This window comes from Lygodium microphyllum, chromosome 23 (genome assembly GCF_053477565.2).
Source record: "Lygodium microphyllum isolate KBCC chromosome 23, Lygodium_microphyllum_v1.1.10, whole genome shotgun sequence".
Lineage (NCBI taxonomy): Eukaryota > Viridiplantae > Streptophyta > Polypodiopsida > Schizaeales > Lygodiaceae > Lygodium > Lygodium microphyllum.
Genome location: NC_141157.1, coordinates 64846 through 71020, shown reverse-complemented (window position 1 = coordinate 71020; position 6175 = coordinate 64846). Strand labels below are relative to the sequence as shown.

The window sequence follows — 6175 nt, the reverse complement described above, 5'->3', positions numbered from 1 at the left end:
ATACCTGGTTTAGGGTTCTTGGTACTTGGGGACGAGTTGACGCATAGCATTTAATTTGCTATCTTAGTGAAAAACATGGAAACTACGAACTTGTTGACATTAGAGCCTGACATGGATGTTAACGTTAGAGCATAACATGGAAATAAGATGGGTAGGAACTTCAACCCAAGAGAGGGATTTTGCAATGTCTCGACCCAAATGTCTAACTTCATTAGCTTGGTACCAATGAAAGAGGTACTTTGGAACTTCATTCTTTAAAACCAGGTACTCTTATGGAACCATGTACTTTGGAACTTGAAACCATGAGCTTGTTGGCATTAGAGCCTAACATGGAGAACCACAAAATTGTTAACATTAGAGCATATCATGGAAATAAGAGGGGACGTAGGATCTTCAACCCAAGAGAGAGATTTTGCAAGGTCTTGATCCAAATGTCTAACTTTATTAGCTTGGTACCAATGAAAGAGGTACTTCGGAACTTGATACTTTAAAACCAAGTACTCTTATGGAACCACATTGGTGGAACTTGGTACAATAGATATTGGTACTTGGGAACGAGTTGACACATAGCATTGAATTTGGTATCTTGGTGGAAAACTTGGAAACCACGAACTTGTTGATGTTACAGCCCAACATGGAAAACCACAAAGTTGTTAATGTTGGAGCATATCATGGAGATAAGAGGAGATGTAGGATCTTTGACCTAAGAGAGGGATTTTGCAAGGTCTCGACCCAAATGTCTAACTTCACTAGCTTGGTAGTACCAATGAAGGAGGTACTTCGAAACTTGATACTTTAAAACCAGGTACTCTTATGGAACCGCGTATTTTAGAACATTGTACAATAGATTTTGGTATGTACTCTTATGGAACCTACACACACTTTGAATTTTTTATATATACTTGTTAACTTACCAACAAATAAATAACTTTTTGATATATACTACTCTCAAAAAAAACAAATTCAAATATATACTTATTAACTTACCAACAAAATAAATAACTATTCAACAATAAACAAATTCAAATACAAAACCAAAAAAGGTCAATGAATACCATCAAGAAGTATCTACAAATGTGTATATACAAAGCATGCATGTCTAAGTGTAGTAATATCATCCCTCCCTTATACAAAATAGACAAACAGATGTCAATGCATATCATCAATAAATTTGTACAAATGTGTGCTATAGGTCATGTCAACCCTCCCATCTACAAAACGTATAAATAAATTTCAAATATCGCCGATCAAAAGAATCCCTAACTAGAGCCACCATGCTCCACAAACTCAGATGAGCCCTCCTCTTTGTTGGTACTGCCGCCAGTACCACCATCTCCACCATCACCACGGCCATCACCGCCGCCATCTCTGCCACCACTAGCAGCCTCTCGACGCCACCCCTCTGCCTCCTATCGAGCCACCTTTGTCATGTCACTCTCTCCATGCTGCTCCTGTATTAGTTAGTGGAATCAAACAAGAACACTTCGTTAGTAAAATCAAATAAGAGCAATATTATATTTAGCCTGAAAGAAAACTAAAAATTATAAAGGTTATACTCACAAATGGGCCGGCTCTCTCCTAAAGTGTCGAGCACAAGGCTCGGTATCCATGGTACGTCGCGTACTGCGTCTCCTACTCTGTAGGCGCACGACCATAGTCTTTGGTATGCATTGAACATAACCAAAGAATTATTGATTTCTCCACTTGGTATTATGCATAAAAGCCTAAATTTAACCAGCCTATACTTACAAATGTCGCCACAAATCCCGCCCGTCCCATCTGGCCTAGTCTAGACATGTGACCTAGCCGCCACTCATCTCCGTTTAGCCTCCTACGTAAATTTCATAAATTAGAATTGCATAGTTTAGAGAATAGCTATAATACATCTAATAAAGATCACAATAGCTCAAATGTAAGCTATTTATTGCACATACCCTCTGCTAAGGAAAGCTAATCCGTAGGTGTCTCTCCCTGTGAAAGTGTTGCCACATCTCCATGCACATATCGGCCTTCCTTTTGTTTGTCTCCACCGTACAGTAGCGCCTATTTTTTTCTTTGCACACAAAAGTAAGCATTACTTCCATAATATCAAATTCCATAATATCAATTAATGCTTATTCTAGTATGAAAAAAAATGTATAGTAGAGACAAATAAAATGATGATTACACATGCACACATACACACAGATATACGTGTGTGTGTGTGTGTGTGTGTGTGTGTGTGTGTGTGTGTGTGTGTGTGTGTGTGTGTGTGTGTGTGTGTGTGTGTGTGTGTGTGTGTGTGTGTGTGTGTGTGTGTGTGTGTGTGTGTGTGTGTGTGTGTGTGTGTGTGTGTGTGTGTGTGTGTGTGTGTGTGTGTGTGTGTGTGTGTGTGTGTGTGTGTGTGTGTGTGTGTGTGTGTGTGTGTGTGTGTGTGTGTGTGTGTGTGTGTGTGTGTGTGTGCGCACGCGCGTGTGCGTGTGTGTTCTTTTCACAGAATAAGCACTATAAGATATCACAAAACCTGTTAGATTTCATTGTTATACTAGTGTTATGGTTCTTTACTATAATTGATCCTTCAATAAATGTCTTATATTTTTGTGATTCTTGATAAGCAAATTCGGACAGGTTAGAGGATACATTGCCACCTCCTACCAATGATGGTTGGGGTAGATAGAGTTCCAATGCTACACATGGACCTACATATGATGATTTTTACTATGAGGAGCATGTGATATGTTGGTGTGATCATTGTCGAGGCACATATTGGAGGCCGTGACAAGAGTGCCATTCACATCAAATGCAATATAGTATTTATGATCAAGCGCCAGCACCTGAGGAGCAACATGAACCTATGGTACATGACTATCTTTCTTACTTTCATTATTAGTTTTTGTAATGAGCATTAACTTATATATGTGATGCAAACTATGTTATATATGTAGGGACCCTCGCTTGACAAGGAGGATGACTACAGTATTGGTGGGGCACATGTCCCTCGCACATGGCACAGATAGGCCATTGGTCAATTGCAGTTTGAGTTTCTCGATGAACTCTTGCCCCTGGTCTGGAGGTTGAGATGGCCGGAGATCATCCATTGCCCACTCGTTTGCATACTCTAGTACAGACGTACGATCACAGAGGATATGGAGGGGCAAAGGGAATCACTTCCATCAAATGGAGAGGTTTTCAGCTTCTAGGGCAATCGGTACATGATTGCTCCATCCACTATCAGTGGAGCAGGACGAGGCCTATTTATTGCACAGGAATTACATGTGCCCCCTCATTCAGAGGTCACTCTCATGTCTTTTTGTGGACCTATATATGGGTGGGGACCATGGCATCAGCTTGCTCACTACATTCAGAGCATGAGTACTTATGGGTTGTGTCTCAATGCAGCCTCTCTTTCTAAGAGAGGCATCACACATGCAGAGGGGCAAAGACTCTATATTGATGGGAGACCTTACTCTCAAGAAAACATAGCAAGTTTGATCAAAGAGTAGCTGAGAAAGAAGTGCAAGAACCAATTGCACATTTGTAGAGATTGAAAATAGTCATGAATTAGGACATATGAGTAGAGATGTACCAATATACACAGTTGTGAATGCTATTAAATCATTGCATGTTGGTGATGAATTGTTAGCTAACTATGGTTGGCATAAGCCTCCATGAACACCCTTTATAGATGAGAATTAGGAGCTCTAGTGCATATAGATTCTATATTTTTTTGGAACCTTGTACTACAATTTTGGACTTCTATACTACAGTCTCGTAATGTTATAATCTTTTTGGGAAATCTTTGAAAGCTTTGTATAAGTACAATAAAGTGTGGTTCTAATTATTCTTAAATTTGCAACCATTGAATTGCAGTCTCAACAAAAAAATCTATCCTTCGGCATAGACAATTTTTGACTGCAAATCATCATTTACGAAGCAGGGGACAAGCCATGCATTTTAATGGAAAGGTGGAGAAGGGGAGATGTCCCATGCGGATGACACCAATGGATTGGTATCAAAAGTGGATTGCTGGACCCGCCGGAGTCGAAAATCATAAGCAGTGATGAGAGTGATGATGTCCAAATGCAAGCTAGAGGAAAACGTTCTTTGGCATTAAGTCCCTCGATACGGTATGCTTTAGAATACTAGAAGGAATTGAAGATCTTTCATCTTCTTGATCCTATGCATATAATCAAGAACATTGGTCATTCCTTATGGCAACACCTCGTTGGTTTGAAAGACACAGTTGCAGCAAGAAATGACTTAATGAGCCAAAACTCGAAGCCCAATCTATGGCCAAAATTTGATGAAACTACAGGCGAGAAAACTTATGAGCCCGCCAATGCTCACATTGAAAGAGATGCAAACTCTCAACCAAAGAATTCAATCTATTCATACGCCTAGAAGGTATGGTGAGTCTTGTCGAAACATATTCACAATAGATGGCAGGAGCTTGTATGGCCTAAAAACACATGATTGGCATAATTTTTTGAAGGTAAATCTCTCCCGATATTTGAAAGTAATTTTGAATACCTTCCTTGTTTCATTCATCGAGCTTATCATGGATTCATATGTGCAGCATGTCCTACCCATTGTTATTGATGGATGCACTACAAGAGGCATCCGAGATATCATCTACCATCTTGAGTCACTTACAAGCTATTCGTTTGCTCGTTAATTTGGGGTACAAAAACATTCAAGAACATGTCTAATATATTTTTTTCCCTCTATATATGGATTACATCTAAAGAAATTGACAAAGGGTCCATTCCACAAAAGAAGTGTGGATAGTCATGGAGTTCTTCTTTCCGATCATGATGACCTTGTTGATGTTCAAAATGACAATGATCCGCGCTCCGACACTACAAACATTGAAGAGGAGGAAACAATGGACACCGAGCATGCGGCAGAAATGAATATCAATACAAGTTTAACAATGGAGGAGATTGAAGAAGTCAACAAGGATAATAAAGATGAGATTCTATTAACGATCAATCTTGGAGATGACGATAAGGATTACTAGCATTAGCCAAAAAACCTACGAATCAACCAATTTTGAGGGATGCTTATTATTTCCAACACTTAGTAATGTATCCAACTCTTAATATTTCATTATGTGGTCATGATTTTTTTTTTCCATTATATTATTACTAACAAGGGAGGGTGGGTGGGGAATCTCGTGGTGATAGCTGCATATGGCTAGTGTTAGGGTTCAATTCCCCTCAGACTCTCTCATATGGGATAAGCTTAATGCATGTATACATTCCTTTCTCTTTTTGCCATGTACTATAGTCATGATTGCCCACATAGAGCACTTGATAGTGGCTAAGGAGATATGGCTGGAGTTGTGGACCAAATGTACAACCGTCATGAAGAGGGTTTTGTTGGAGATTCAAATGCGCGTGGATCAAGGAAAGTCCTCACGACTGGCTATGAGGAGAATGGTATCTATGAGATGAAGTCATCTCCAGCCTTTACCTCTCTTCTTCTTACCCCTCAATTAGAATTTGAGCTTTGGCATGCTCACTCCTTTGGAAGGCATCAAGAGGACATCCAAGAGATAGCCCCTCCAGCACAAGTGAACACATAGCCAGAAGTGGACTTCCTACTATCTGCATGTCCTACATAATTAGAGTCAATGTACCCCATGACTCATGTATCCTAGCTGCCATAACAAAGACAAATATATGCTGTGCCTTCCAGGTACCTCATGATACCCTTCACGGTATCCCAATGTTTCTTGCTAGGTGTAGCCATATAACGTGCCACAACCCCAACTGCAAAAGTAATATCTCGATGGGTGGCTATCATGGCACACATAAGACTGCCCATGGCTGATGCATAGGGAATGTTGGCCATCTTGGCCCTCTGCTCATCTGTCTGTGGACAATTAGCCTGTGAAACCTTCACATGACAAGATAATGGACAGCCAATAGGCTTAACATCCTGCATGCGGAAGCGCTCAAGGACTTTATGAATGTACTCCCTCTATGACAGATAGAGGAGTCCCTGAGATCTATCGCCAATGATGCGCATACCAAGTATATGAGAGGCATGTCCTAGATCTTTCATCTCAAAGCTCTTTTCGAGCTGAGCCTTAAGAGCACCTAGCTCCTCATGAGTTGTCCCTGCTAAAAGCATACCATCCACATAGAGTACTAAAATCAGTAAAGAACCATCATGGGCTTTCTTCGTGTAC

The 6175-nt window shown here is 40.3% G+C and overlaps 1 pseudogene; it reads left to right on the top strand.

Annotated features, from left to right (window-relative positions):
- Positions 1–3058: 3058 nt before the first annotated feature.
- Positions 3059–3651, top strand: LOC148015784 (uncharacterized; annotated as a pseudogene).
- The last annotated feature ends 2524 nt before the right edge of the window (positions 3652–6175 follow it).